The following is a 16,050-nucleotide window of genomic DNA, read 5'->3' as shown; positions in this document are numbered from 1 at the left end:
ATCAGCTGTTCTCAGCAGCCGCTGGTGCTAGAAACAATACAGTGGACAGAGCGTGAAGCAGAAGACTCCATTCACTGTGTAGGTACTGTGCTGGGTTCCTGCAAATCAGATCCCATTCCCACTCACATAGAGCTTCAAATATAGAAGCTCCATTAATAAAGATTTTATAATAAAAACAATTTCAAATGCATCGTAGAAAGAATAAATTAAGCCGTGAAATCCCATTAAGATCAATGGGACACTAAAAACATGAGCAGTTCATGAAACAAGAGTGGAAGAAGCTACATAGATTAAAGTATTATAGGACATTTGGGTTATCCTACTTGTTTTGAACCCATGCCTTGATTTAGCTTACTGATGGATAATACTGACCAAAATACACAACTGTCTAATGGACTTGCTCTCAGCTAACCGCCATATACACAGAATTCAACTTATAGTGAAACAAACCAATCCAATAAAAACAATGGTGCACGATAATTGTAAAAACTGTTTATTTCCACCGCATATGCTGAAGAGAATTCTGCATCCGGAAAAAAAGTTTTTATCCATTTTTCTATAAACCCAGACCGATAATTCTAATATTATTTCTGCAAAGTCTATTGTCTAGATCAGGGGTGCACAACCTGCGGCCCGGGGGCCACATGCGGCCCTTGATACCATTCTCTGCGGCCCCCAACCATCTGGTAACAGACATGTATGTCTATGTCTTGTGGCTGCTCACATGCATTTTTCATGTATTCTCCCATTAGATGGGAGTCCTGGAGGTATAACTAGATATTTATGATATATACTATGTGTACAATACGCCATAAATACAGTATTTCACTTGTTAATACCCCTTTAACTTTTATTTTCGGCCCTTGGGATTCCTTCAGTCTGACAATGTGGCCCCCACCCAGAAAACGTTGTGCACCCCTGGTCTTTTTGCTTCCAGAGCTCCGCTTTGGTGTTAAGTTCATACACTGCTCAAAAAAATAAAGGGAACACAGAAATAACACATCCTAGATCTGAATTAATAAAATATTCTTCTGAAATACTTTGTTCTTTACATAGTTGAATGTGCTGACAACAAAATCACACAAAAAAAAAATGGAAATCACATTTTTTAACCCTTGGAGGTCTGGATTTGGAGTCACACTCAAAATTAAAGTGGAAAAACACACTACAGGCTGATCCAACTTTGATGTAATGTCCTTAAAACAAGTCAAAATGAGGCTCAGTAGTGTGTGTGGCCTCCATGTGCCTGTATGACCTCCCTACAATGCCTGTGCATGCTCCTGATGAGGTGGCGGACGGTCTCCTGAGGGATCTCCTCCTAGACCTGGACTAAAGCATCTGCCAACTCCTGGACAGTCTGTGGTGCAACGTGACGTTGGTGGATAGAGCGAGACATGATGTCCCAGATGTGCTCAATTGGATTCAGGTCTGGGGAATGGGCGGGCTAGTCCATAGCATCAATGCCTTCGTCTTGCAGGAACTGCTGACACACTCCAGCCACGTGAGGTTGTCTTGCATTAGGAGGAACCCAGGACCAACCGTACCAGCATATGGTCTCACAAGGGGTCTGAGGATCTCATCTCGGTACCTAATGGCAGTCAGGCTACCTCTGGCGAGCACATGGAGGGCTGTGCGGCCCTCCAAAGAAATGCCACCCCACACCATTACTGACCCAATGCCAAACCGCTCATGCTGGAGGATGTTGCAGGCAGCAGAACGTTCTCCACGGCGTCTCCAGACTGTGACACGTCTGTCACATGTGCTCAGTGTGAACCTGCTTTCATCTGTGAAGAGCACAGGGCGCCAGTGGCGAATTTGCCAATCTTGGTGTTCTCTGGCAAATTCCAAACGTCCTGCACGGTGTTGGGCTGTAAGCACAACCCCCACCTGTGGACGTCGGGCCCTCATATCACCCTCATGGAGTCTGTTTCTGACCGTTTGAGCAAACACATGCACATTTGTGGCCTGCTGGAGGTCATTTTGCAGGGCTCTGGCAGTGCTCCTCCTGTTCCTCCTTGCACAAAGGCGGAGGTAGCGGTCCTGCTGCTGGGTTGTTGCCCTCCTACGGCCTCCTCCACGTCTCCTGATGTACTGGCCTGTCTCCTGGTATCGCCTCCATGCTCTGGACACTACGCTGACAGACACAGCAAACCTTCTTGCCACAGCTCGCATTGATGTGCTATCCTGGATAAGCTGCACTATCTGAGCCACTTGTGTGGGTTGTAGACTCCGTCTCATGCTACCACTAGAGTGAAAGCACCGCCAGCATTCAAAAGTGACCAAAACATCAGCCAGGAAGCATAGGAACTGAGAAGTGGTCTGTGCTCACCACCTGCAGAACCACTCCTTTATTGGGGGGTGTCTTGCTAATTGCCTATAATTTCCACCTGTTGTCTATCCCATTTGCACAACAGCATGTGAAATTGATTGTCACTCAGTGTTGCTTCCTAAGTGGACAGTTTGATTTCACAGAAGTGTGATTGACTTGGAGTTACATTATGTTGTTTAAGTGTTCCCTTTATTTTTTTGAGCAGTGTATATGGATCTGGGAACAGTGGCGGTAGTGTCTTCAATGTGTGAGATACGCTCTTCAGTGTGCTGAACTCTATCTCGCAGGTTATGCAGATCTTGGCGCAGTAATCCCAGATCAATTTTGACTTCATATAATTTCCCTGTGAGAGAAGTCTTGCATGCAGTGATATCTTCCAGGACTTTAGCGGATAGTTGCTTAAGAGTGAGCTCTTCATGTTCCACCTCAGGAGGTGCTGTAGTAGCTGGTACATCTGATGCTATACTTGTATACACATTCCTCTGCGGTAGAGGTGACCGCGTTCCATCATATGGTAGCGAATTCACGCAGTTTTTCAGTGGTGGTATTGTTATATCAAAATATTAGTCAATATGTGAAAGGCGTATCTGAATCTAGTATTTAGGATGGCACCCTTTGTTTTCTCTAATAATAATTCTGTTGGCACTGGCAAGAACACTGTTCTGACGTTATATGTGCCTCTGCAAGTGTACTTCCAGCTTTATATGTAGCCAGGCAGTTTTCTGTTGGTATTCTTAGGGACTTCTTGCAGAAGCTTATGATTGCACTGTAATGGGGAAAGTGTGTGCAGCGTGTCTCAGACACCTGAGCTTGCCCGCCTCCATGTTCCTTCCTCTATCCCCGTGATGTGGGGAAGGCGCCAAGATGGCTGTTTGGCGGAAAAACTAGTGGGTCTGCCGCGATGGTCGGGCTTTCTACCTCCGATGTCATTGTCCTGTACTCCCCGCTTAATCCTCTCCCCCTATGTCCGTCTGTGTCCGTCACGCCCAAGCGCTCGATATGGCTGCCGCTCGTGCTATACACTTCTCTCCCCGTGACCTGTTCTGTCCCGGTATTCGGTGCAGCTCCTGGCGCGGCTCTCCCTGAGTTCTCAGCAGGCTAATACCGATGCGCGCTGTTTACTTCTTTCAGTAGGGCTCAGTCGGAGATCGTTAGAATGTCTTTATGTGCCAGGATTTGTCCTAAGCTGTAGCGTTGGCCAAAGAGCTCTCCTACACACATCCAGCCATTTTGACTGCTGGCCGTGCCCCCACAAAAATTGTTTATTAAGCAGAATATATTGTGGTATACAATACTAACTACCCCTTTGATATAAACACAATACAGCACATACATTGATGAGCAAAAGGGTAACAATGTTTTGAACTTTTGACTTTCAGGCTCCATATCTCACCATCCACTACAGCTTCGAACGCGAGACTACCATCATTTTATAGACAATCATCTTGGCTATCTCATACATAAATTGGACTTGCAACTATTTAGCATATAATTAGTTATGCAGATTCTTGTCATGTAACTGGATTGTTACTGTTTTGCTTCTAAAATTCTACATTTTTATTATTTTGTTAGTATTTTGTAAATGCACCTTTGGCTTTCAACACTGCTTGAATCCTTGTGGGCATGCTCTCCATCAGATTCAAGCATCTCTCGACCGAAATGTTTTCACAGGTCTCTTCTACACGTTTCCAATGTTGGTGCATACTGGTCGACTCACTTAGGTATGAATACAGCTTTTTCCTCAACTCAACCTACAAGTGTTCGATTGGGTTAAGGTCTGGAGACTGTGGGGGCTAATCGAGCACCTCTACTTCACGTTCATTGAACCATTTTTTTGCCAATCCCGACGAATGCTTCAGGTCGTTACCCTGCTGGAACACTATGTTGTCCTTTTCATACCCATAGTACTCAAGTGTACGAACTAACTCATCTTGGATACTCAGATACAGCTCAGCTTTGAGACCATCATATTCACATATAGCTTAGCTTTGAGACCACCATCGATCCTGGTCAAGTATCCAATGCCTTTGGCTGTAAAACAACTCCATATCATCAGGCTTCCTCCACCGAACTTGACAGTTCCTTAAATTTCTCGATTTGTTAGCCCTGTTTTACCTTGTTTCTTCCAGACCCATTTGCACCCATCAGAGCCCAGTCTATTGACTTTCGTCTCATCGCTCCAAATCACCTGTTTCCAATCTTCACTGTTCGTACTTTTTTTTTATCTCAAACTCGAGCTGATGCTTCATATGATGATACTGAAGTCGAGGCTTTTTTACCTTCTTTTCGTGCCACCATTCCAGACTGCCTGCATGGACGTCTGATCTCACCATTAAGAAGCATACGAGCCACCTCCACTGTCGTGTTTGTCGGGCCAGAACTGATAGAGCTTGTGATCAACCAACTTGTTGACTCTGATATTGTCCCTGGACGTCCAGCTCTTGGCTTTGGAATGAATGGACGGACTTCATTTTGTATTTTTCCAACTGTCATGGCACTTACATGATGCAGTTTGGCAATTTTCTTTGCCAAGATAGCGCTATCGATGAGAAGAAAAAGATTGTTCCACCACCAGGTGCAAAACAGTAACAATGCAGTATTGCCATTACATGACAAGAATCTGCATAACTAATCATATGCTAAATGGTTGAAAGTCCGATTTATGTATGAGGTAGCCAAGATGATGGTTTATAAAATGATGGCAGTCTCACATTGAAGCTGTAGTGGATGGTGAGATATGAAGCCTGAAAGTCAAAAATTCAAAACATTGCTACCCTTTTACTAGTCAGTGGACATTACTAGTGATACATTCGATCTTAAAGGGAACCTGTCATCAACTTTATGCTGACCATACTGAGGGCAGTATAAAATAGTGACAGAAATGCTGATTTCAGCGGTGTGTCACACATCAGCTAAAAGTTAGTGGTCGACGAGAACTAGCATCATAATCATTGCAGCCCAGGCATTGAAAAGAGTCAAATCTACCTGAGAAGAGTCCTGCTTATTCATAATCTCCTGCAATCTCGCCCATCTACTGATGATTGGCAGTTTTCTCCTAGACAGAAAGGAAGAAAACTAGGTATAAGACTGTCAATCATCAGCGGGTGGGCACGGAGAGCAGGAGATTATGAATAACCAGGACTCTTCTCAGGTAGATTGGACTCATTTGAAGGCCTGGGCTGCAATGATTATGATGCTGGTTTTCAGCAACCACAGCTGCCCTGCCCTATAAAAAACACACACCAGTTCTGGGTTTGATTTTCACAAGAAGCATTGCCTGATGTGAATGATGCCTCACACAAAAGAGCTCTCAGAAAACCAACGATTAAGAATTGTTGACTTGCATAAAGCTGGAAAGGGTTATAAAAGTATTTCCAAAAGCCTTGCTGTTAATCAGTCCACGGTAACACAAATTGTCTATAAATGGAGAAAGTTCAGCACTGCTGCTACTCTCCCTAGGAGTGGCCGTCCTGTAAAAGGACTGCAAGAGCACAGCGCAGACTGCTCAATGAGGTGAAGAAGAATCCTAGCGTGTCAGCTAAAAACTTACAAAAAGTCTCTGGCATATGCTAACATCCCTGTTAGCGAACCTACGATACGTAAAACACTAAACAAGAATGGATTTCATGGGAGGATACCACAGAGGAAGTCACTGCTGTCCAAAAAAACACATTGCTGCACGTTTACAGTTTGCACAAGAGCACCTGGATGTTCCACAGCAGTACTGGCAAAATATTCTGTGGACAGATGAAACAAAAGTTGAGTTGTTTGGAAGAAACACACAACATTATGTGTGGAGAAAAAGAGGCACAGCACACCAACATCAAAACCTCATCACAACTGTGAAGTATGGTGGTTGGGGCATCATGGTTTGGGGCTGCTTTGCTGCGTCAGGGCCTGGACGGATTGCTATCATCGAAGGAAAAATGAATTCCCAAGTTTATCAAGACATTTTGCAGGAGAACTTAAGGCCTTCTGTCCACCAGCTGAAGATCAACAGAAGATGGGTGTTGCAACAGGACAACGACCCAAAGCATAGAAGTAAATCAACAACAGAATGGCTTAAACAGAATAAAATACGCCTGACCTCAACCCGATTGAGATGCTGTGGCATGCCCTCAAGAAAGCGATTCACACCAGACATCCCAAGAATATTGCTGAACTGAAACAGTTCTGTAAAGAGGAATGGTCAAGAATTACCGTTGTGCACGTCTGATCTGCAACTACAGGAAACGTTTGGTTGAAGTTATTGCTGCCAAAGGAGGTTCAAACAGTTATTAAATCCAAGGGTTCACATACTTTTTCCACCTGCACTGTGAATGTTTACATGGTGTGTTCAATAAAAACATGGTAACATTTAATTATTTGTGTGTTATTAGTTTAAGCAGACTGTGATTATTGTTACTTAGATGAAGATCAGATCACATTTTATGACCAATTTGTGCAGAAATCCATATCATTCCAAAGTGTTCACATACTTTTTCTTGCAACTGTATACCTTACTCCACAAATACTGCTCTTCTATAGGGACTTTTGTCACAGGGAAATTTTGAAATGACCAGCAGAGGAAGAGGCAGACATCTGATTTGTGACTGCCCGACGCGATGGAACTCCACCTTGTATATGCTTGATAGGCTGCTCCAGCAGAAACGTGCAGTTAATGACTACCTGTACGAACTCTGCGGCAGGACAGGTTCTAGGGAGCTTGTTTTTTTTTTCACCGTGCCAGTGGCTGCTCATGCGCGACGCATGCAGACTTCTGCGGCCATTTCATGAGATCACCAAACTGGTCAGTCGCAGCCAGGGCGCCATCAGTGACATTGTACCTTACGCCTTCTTTATGGAGCGTGCATTTCGTCGTGTCATTGATCAAGCCGTCGAGGAGCAGGAAGATGAGGAAGTCGCAATGCTGGATGAATTCCCAGGGGAGGCTACTCCATCTGAGACAAGTCAACAACAGGAGTCGGAAGAGGAATCAGAGGAGGATGGTGCCGGGGCGGAGAAGGAGCAAGAAGAGCATGCTTTAAACTTTTCTGGGATCCCTGGAGTTGTCCGTGGCTGGGGGGAGGAGAACAAGGACGACATCCTGGATGATGAGCAGGAGCCAGGCCACTCCACCGCTTCCAGTTTACTGCAAATGGGGGCCTTCATGCTCCAGGGTTTGAAGAGGGACCCTCGTATAAAAAGCATAAAGGGCAAGAACCAGTACTGGGTAGCAACGTACTTAAACCCCTGGTACAAACACAAAATGGTGGAAATGTTACCACAATCACAGAGGGCTGTCAGAATGAATCACTTCCAGGCCTTGCTTCGAGAAATGCTGCACTCTGCTTTTGTGGGCGCTGGCAGAGGAATTTCCACTCACAGAGAAACAGTTGCGGGTACCAATCCAACAGCACCTGCAAGAAGAGGGCGGTTTGAAGATGTGTTTTTGACTTCGGATAGGAGATCATTCTTGCAACCAACCCATCGACAGCCGTCCTCTAGATCCAGCCTCAGGGAACGCCATGACAACCCACAAATATCCGCCATCACCCAAAACAAATCATGGTCCCTGTCTTAGGTAAATACAGCGGCAAAAAAGGCCGTTTATGTCCGTTGAATGCCTAATTTTTGGTGCCTGTACTGGCCGACAGTTACATATTTATCCTGTGACCACCTAATGTACCTCCTGCCACAGAATCCAAAGTTCTTTGCTGTCAGATGAATGCCTATTGGCTAATTTTTGGGGCCTGTACTGGCCGACAGTTACATTTTTTATCTCTAGCCACATAATCACACCCGTGTCTCAGTCCTCTGCCTCTCATTATGGTGGCATATGAACCGTATTCACCATAAGGACCTTCTAATGTCACAGGGTCATGTGACTGTGCCCCCTTATACCCTGCATTGTGCCCTTTTACCACACCCTGTGCAGTGCCCCTAGTCATTCCCTGAACTGTGCCCTCTTATACGGTCACGGTATGGTGGTGTTATCCGGTCAATGTATGGCGGTGGTGTCCAATATCTGGATGGCCATAACTGTATCCCTTTCCCTGCCTCACCATCCTTTTTTAGACCTGGCATGAGCGGGAAAAATATGCAGATTGCGGTGCTAAGGACCTTTGCGCCACTATCTGTCAGAAATACACCTAACAGACGGATTTCTATATAATAAATGATCACCTAATTGTATTATCATTCGGGGATAGGGCTAATATCTTTATATTATATAGATTCTAGTGTATTATACTGTGCCCTGTATTTCCCAGTAGAATATGATCCTTGGGAAACAGTCCTCATACCTGACCACCAGGACCAGGTAGCGCTCTGTCAGTACATGGCAGCCTCCCCTCTGCGCCACGCTGCTCTGCTGTGTACTGGTGCTTATTCTGACACTAGGGCTGGGTTCACATCCTATTTTTGCCATCCATTTAATGCATACCAAAAATGGATGCGTTAACAGATGCCTCAGACTGATGCCGCACAGTGGCGTCAGTTTCCCATACAGTTCTATGGTAGAAAAAAATATTACGTTAACGTATGCTTTTTGTTAGTAGACTCTGCAGGATACAAAAACGTGGAGTGCTGCACATTTGTATACATCAAACCGATAGGAAATAAAAATCTTCTAGGCTCCAGCAGGGCACATTTTTGAGACTTTATGACGCATAAAAATGGCCCCTGAATAAAATACATAATTTTTGTGGGAATTTTTGCCAATGATCCCCCTCTGGTATATCACTGTCCATGTTGTGGGACTATTTGTGTACTTCTAGTAAGTGTTTGCTGGCTACAAATATGAGCTGAAGGTTTTTCAGGTTTGCCTGCCATTAAAGTGAATGGGGCCCGCCGCGAACTTGCGGTTCGCAAACATTTGATCACGTTTGTGAACCGTCCCAGCAGATGTTCGTCCATCACTACCTGTCAATCAAGGGGAGGGGGGAGAGCACAGGGGGTTTTACAAAGCAGTGCTCAAACGATTCAACCCCGTCTCCTGGTGCTCCAAATGCTCATTTGCATATGAACAGAATCACAGATTTCTCAGTAGCTGTTTAGCATACTGACAAAAGAAAGGCATTGTTTTAATCAGCATGATGAGTCCTACCAGGCAGTACATCTGGTTTAATAGGGTTGATCATGGTGACAGAGCCTCTTTAAATGGCAGACTTAAACTGTCCAAGTGATTCTAATTGAAAAAGCCGGTAGGATGACTAGAAAAACTTCAAGAAAAAATTACAAGTCCCACTTGCCCTGACTTTTTACTACTCCTAAATCTATTTAGCCTGATCATTAGATGGCTGGGCTGCTGCTAGTATGATATCCCACTTAAATGTGGCAGTTTACAGTCAGTGATCGCACTGAATTCTTACATTTTATATATTCAAAGTAGTAGCTAACAAGGTAATCTAACACTATGACTGGATTATCATTACCACAGCACAAACCATTAAGCAGTAAATTAAGAAAAATTAACCTTCAGAGAATCCTTCAGGTAGAATTACCACTTTTCTCTTATATTGCATAATTAATCCAAAACGTCCCTTTGTTTGCTCAATAAGCAATGTCTAAAAGCTTTTATTTGTGGAAGCTCTGAGTGGCCTTCCAGGAAGATGCCATAAATTGCTGTCTATAAAACTCATTATGCATTTGCCGTTACTTGGCATACATGGTAGGGGTGGCTGGGTACTAGCAGCACAACATCATACACTTCATGTCGGTGAACATCCAAAACCAGGATTGCACTCTGAGGCGCCCACACTCCATGGCTCTCTGTACTTAAACATAAAAGATGTATCACGCGCCTCTCTATGTTATATTGCTTTCATTAAACTTGATTATGCTCAGCTGACAGTTTACAAGTGCCTACTTCTCCACTTTAAAAACCCCTCAAGAGAACGTGCAGTGCAGTTGTTCTCGGAAGAGAGAGAGAGAGAGAGAGAGAGAGAGAGAGAGAGAGAGAGAGAGAGAGAGAGAGAGAGAGAGAGAGAGAGATCAAACTTCTGTCTTTGCTATGCATGTTAAAAATAAAAATATAAATAAAAAATCGAATCAATTCATAAATTGTCTGTCTGTAACTGTCGGTTAGTGGGCAACCCTCACTAGATGCCTATTACAGTCTGTCCGTTACTTGGTGTCCGCCATAAGGCGTTATTCTTATTTTAGGGTGGGATATAATGTATTTTGTGACAACTCTGGGTCACTTAGCTCTCCAGGATCACCGTCTTCTCTGCTTAGACGGTTGGCACACCTGAAGATTTAGGTGCAGACTGGCCACAACCAGCTTTATTTTGTCACTTTTACAGCAGACCAAACATAAATCATAAACATAATTCCTCAGTCGTCTGGCCACTAACTATACAGTATTTTCCCTCTCTATTGGGATCTGGGTCTACCACCCAGCTCCCCAAAACACCACTCAGTGCCTACCCCACACCGGATCAGAGCGTCCTGGCTCCAACAGGCATTGGCGCTGGTTCTTCTTCAGACAGGGAGCCTAAATTGAGGAGCTCAGCCCACCTTTACCCGAGCTCCTCAACTGGCTGCTAATTATCTTAATTACCAGCCTAGCTGGTGCAGACAGAGAGAAAACACTATTTTCCCAGCCTTTCCTGTTCTCACCCGCCTTCCTCTGATTCAGATACACCATTTTAATGGCCCTCTGGCAGCTCCACTGTGTATTTACAGTGCTGCCCATAATTTGACGGGAAATGACATAGGTGTCTCCCAAAAGATAATAAGACGATGTACAAGAGGCATTATTGTGGGGAAAAAAATAAAAATAAAAACATTTCTCAGCTTTTATTTACATTTGAGCAAAAAATGGCATGTCCAAAATGATTCATACCCTTCTCAATAATCAATAGAAAAGCCTTTATTGGCTATTACAGCAATCAAACACTTCCTATAATTGCAGACCAGCTTTTTGCATGTCTCCACAGGTATTTTTGCCCATTCATCTTTAGCAATGGGCTCCAAATCTTTCAGGTTGGAGGGTCTTTTTGCCATCACCCTGATCTTTAGCTCTCTCCACAGATTCTCAATTGGATTCAAGTCTGGACTCTGGCTGGGCCACTCCAAAACGTTAATGTTGTTGTCTGCTAACCATTTCTTCACCACTTTTGCTGTGTGTTTTGGGTCATTGTCATGCTGAAATGTCCACTGGTGCCCAAGGCCAAGTTTCTCTGCAGACTGCCTGATGTTGTCGATGAGAATCCTCATGTATTGCTCTTTTTTCATGATGCCGTTTACTGTGATTAGGTTCCCTGGTCCATTGGCTGAAAAACACCCCCAAAGCATTAGGTTCCCACCACCATGTTTGACAGTGGGGTGGTGTTCTTTGGGTTGAAGAAAACATTGTGACCAAACAATTAAATTTTTGTTTCATCTGACCATAACACAGAAGACCAGAAGTCGTCTTCTTTGTCCAGATGAGCTTTTGCAAAGGCCAAGCGAGCTTGTGTGTACCTGGTCTGCATCCGTGGAACCCAGCAGTGTGCAGTGTCCATTGGATTGTCTGCATTGAGACATTGCCACCAGCAGAGCCCAGATTCACCAGGATGGTAGATTCTTTTTCAACTCTCTAACTATCCTCCTGGCCAGCACAGGTGTCACTTTTGGCTTCCGACCACGTCCCCTGAGATTTTCCACAGTGCGGAACATCTTGTATTTTTTGCTCAAAATGTAAATAAAAGCTGAGAATTTTTTTCCCCCACAATAATGCCTCTTGTACATAGTCTTATTATTTTTTGGGAGACACCCATGTCATTTCCCGTCAAAAAATTACTTGCTGGTAAAATATATATATATATATATATATATATATATATATATATATATATATATACACACACATACATATACATATATACACACACACACACACACACACACACACACACACACACACACACACAGGTGAAACTCAAAAAATTATAATATTGTGCAAAAGTTCGTTTATTTCAGTAATGTAAATTAAAAGGAATTACAATAATGCAGCTTAAGATTAGAGTTTTGTGAAAAGGTTCAATATTCTAGGCTCAAAGTGTCAGCTAATTAATCCATATCCCCTGAGCAAAGGGTACGTCAAAATTGTGACTTTATATATATATATTTTACCCCAATGCCTACTCTCCAAATTAATGTGGAAGTCACAAATTGTACCCCTTATGATTTTTTTTATTTGTTTGTGGACGATAAAGTTCTGGAATTAATTGTACAGCAGACTAATCTGTACGCCACACAGTTTGCGGTGCAAAAGCACACATCAATTTATATAAGAAGGTGGACTCCCACAAGTGTTCCTGAAATTAAAAATGTTTGAGCCTTACCCTTATTATGGGCATGGTAAAAAGCCATCCCTCTGATCCTACTGGGCTGCAAGTACTGTTTACTCAAACCACTGTGTTTGCAACAGTTATGTATCAACCTGCTATAAAGCCCTAAAGCAGTTAGGGGTTATCCCATCTCAGACAATGGAGGCATATGACTAGGATATGCCCCCATTGTCTGAAAGGTGCGGGTCCTGCACCTACACAGAGAACGGAGCCCTGAAAGTGGTTGAGGGCACACTGCGCATGCGCAGCTGCACTCCGTTAATTTCTATGGGTCTGCTGAAAAAAGCCGAGCACTGGCTCAGCCATTTCCGTCGGCCCTATAGAAATGAATAGGTGTGGTGGCCACGCAAGCACGGTTCGCTCCATTTCACTTCTATGGGGAGAGCACTTGGTGGTGGGTAGCGAGAGTTAGGGCTCTTTCACACGAGCAGACGTTGTGCGGGTAATCCAAGCCCTGCTCCGGACAGCCGAGACACAGAGCACTAACATGATTGATAATGCTCTGTGCTTCTCTGTGATATTTTTAGTACAAAATCACGGTGACAACTTTATCTCACTGTGATTTTGTAATAAAAAGGTCATCATGTTAATGCTCCGTGTCGCTGCTGTCTGGAGCGGAGTTTGGCACTTTTTCACGCAGCTGATTACCCGCACGGCATCCACTCATGTGAAAGAGCCCTTAGTCATATACAGGCAAATGCCTTTTTAGAAATCTGCTTTCCTTATAAGTGCACAGCTTCACTTCTCATCTATATGCCTGCCCTACAAAGATAAGAATGTGGCGTATTTCTAAGACAGTAACAGAGTTACAAAAAATATATTTTCTTCTAATCTATTAAAGGGGTTCTTTTGGGCTTTTAATATTGATCTTATCCTCAGGATAGGTCATCATTATCAGATCGGCAGGGCTGTATGAAGAAAATGAGCGCGTAGTGCGCGTGTTCGGTCTCCCGTCTCTCTTCCTGCTGCACGTCTGTGGCGAGCAGGAAGAGCGAGACTGCGTGTGCCTTCCCTTCATATAGATGATCGGCGGGGGTGCCAGGTGTTGAACCTCCGCCAATCTGAAACTGATGACCTATCCTGAGGATAGGTCATTAATATTAAAAGCCTGGTGAACCTCCTTAACCCTTTCATGACGGGCCGAAAAAAGGCCTGACTGTCCAGGAAACTTTTTGTGATTTTGTGCACGTGGTGGTTTAGTGACACTTTTTTTTATTTCTTTGACTACCAAAAGAATTTTTGCCATTTTTTTTTTTTCTTGACACTCAGGACTTAGAATGTTTTTTAGAGATTTTTTTTCTTTAGGTTTAATTTGGAGGAAAACCGCTAATTCTTATTAAAAAAGATATTCTTTTTAATTATAGCTTTTTATTTCTTAAATCTTAAAACTGACAAAAATTATCCCAAGGGGTTCCCAATTTTACAGGGTGGATAAAAATCAATGATTTTTAAAAAAATAAAAAAAAATCTGATTTTTTTTTTATATAAAATCCTTTTTGGAGGAAAATATATTACCATCCAAAGGTTATTCCATCATGAAATAAAGATTAGTTTTTTAATTAGGCAGAATAAGGCTGTACATGGACTCCCATATTGTTGAATGGATTAGGCAGTGGCTGAGGGACAGACAACAGAGGGTTGTAGTCAATGGAGTATATTCAGACCAAGGTCTTGTTACCAGTGGGGTACCTCAGGGATCTGTTCTGGGACCCATATTGTTTAATATCTTTATCAACGAAATTGCAGAAGGCCTCGATGGTAAGGTGTGTCTTTTTGCTGATGACACAAAGATTTGTAACAGGGTTGATGTTCCTGGAGGGATACACCAAATGGAAAAGGATTTAGGAAAACTAGAGGAATGGTCAAAAATCTGGCAACTAAAATTTAATGTTGATAAGTGCAAGATAATGCACCTGGGGCGTAAAAACCCAAGAGCAGAATATAAAATCAGTGATACAGTCCTAACCTCAGTATCTGAGGAAAGGGATTTAAGGGTCATTATTTCAGAATACTTAAAGGTAGGCAGACAATGTCATAGAGCAGCAGGAAATGCTAGCAGAATGCTTGGGTGTATAGGGAGAGGCATTACTAGTAGAAAGAGGGAGGTGCTCATGCCGCTCTACAGAGCACTAGTGAGACCTCATTTGGAGTATTGTGCTCAGTACTGGAGACCATATCTCCAGAAGGATATTGATACTTGGGAGAAAGTTCAGAGAAGAGCTACTAAACTGGTACATGGATTGCAGGATAAAACTTACCAGGAAAGATTAAAAGGACCTTAACATGTATAGCTTGGAAGAAAGATGAGACAGAGGGGATATGATAGAAACTTTTAAATACATAAAGGGAATCAACATGGTAAAAGAGAAGAGAATATTTAAAAGAAGAAAAACTGCTACAAGGAGGACATAGTTTTAAATTAGAGGGGCAAAGGTTTAAAAGTAATATCAGGAAGTATTACTTTACTGAGAGAGTAGTGGATGCATGGAATAGCCTTCCTGCAGAAGTGGTAGCTGCAAATACAGTGAAGGAGTTTAAGCATGCATGGGATAGGCATAAGGCCATCCTTCATATAAGATAGGGACAAGGGCTTATTCATAGTATTCAGCATATTGGGCAGACTAGATGGGCCAAATGGTTCTTATCTGCCGACACATTCTATGTTTCTATATGTGTAATTTTTTTGGTAAATAAATTCCATTAATCCATTCACAATGTCATGCTCTTCCAGAGCTTTTTGTAAGATTATTGGGCAGTTTCTCTGTCTACAAGATATTATCACAGATGCTTGGTTTACTTTTGCAGTTCTCAAAACTTAATTTGACTCAGCAGAGATCACATGCCTCTTCTTGACAGCAAAAATGTTATAACATTAACAGAGTTGAGAAAAATACCTTAATCCTAATTTCTACAAACCTATGAATGCAGAATCAACCTAATCAAACTAATATGAAAAGTTGTTATTCTAAAAATCCTCATCTACTTGCATATTATAAGTTATACCAGCAATAATTAGTCTTTATGTAGAAAACTATGATTTAAATCAAGCCTTACTGACTAGTGATTTAAATCGTGATTTAAATCATTTTGATTTAAAATCAAATCCACCCTGCTATTTTGTGATGATTGTTTTGATATAACATGTATGGGTTTGATTGAACGAGGCGAGTATGGTGATTGTTTCCGTTGGCAATGGCATTTTTAATTACAGTTGCAAGAAAAAGTATGTGAACCCTTTGGAATTATATGGATTTCTGCACAAATTGGTCATAAAATATGATCTGATCTTCATCTAAGTCACAACAATAGACAATCACAGTCTGCTTAAACTAATAACACACAAAGAATTAAATGTTACCATGTTTTTATTGAACACACCATGTAAACATTCACATAGGTGGAAGT

General features: G+C 42.7%; 1 protein-coding gene across 3 annotated transcripts in view; it reads right to left on the bottom strand.

The window, feature by feature from the left end:
• Positions 1 to 16,050, bottom strand: part of KAT6B (lysine acetyltransferase 6B) — a 373,094-nt gene that overhangs the window by 209,874 nt on the left and 147,170 nt on the right. The window lies entirely within an intron of this gene.

Source organism: Bufo bufo, chromosome 6, assembly GCF_905171765.1.
Source record: "Bufo bufo chromosome 6, aBufBuf1.1, whole genome shotgun sequence".
Lineage (NCBI taxonomy): Eukaryota > Metazoa > Chordata > Amphibia > Anura > Bufonidae > Bufo > Bufo bufo.
This window is presented reverse-complemented; position numbering and strand designations above follow the sequence as displayed.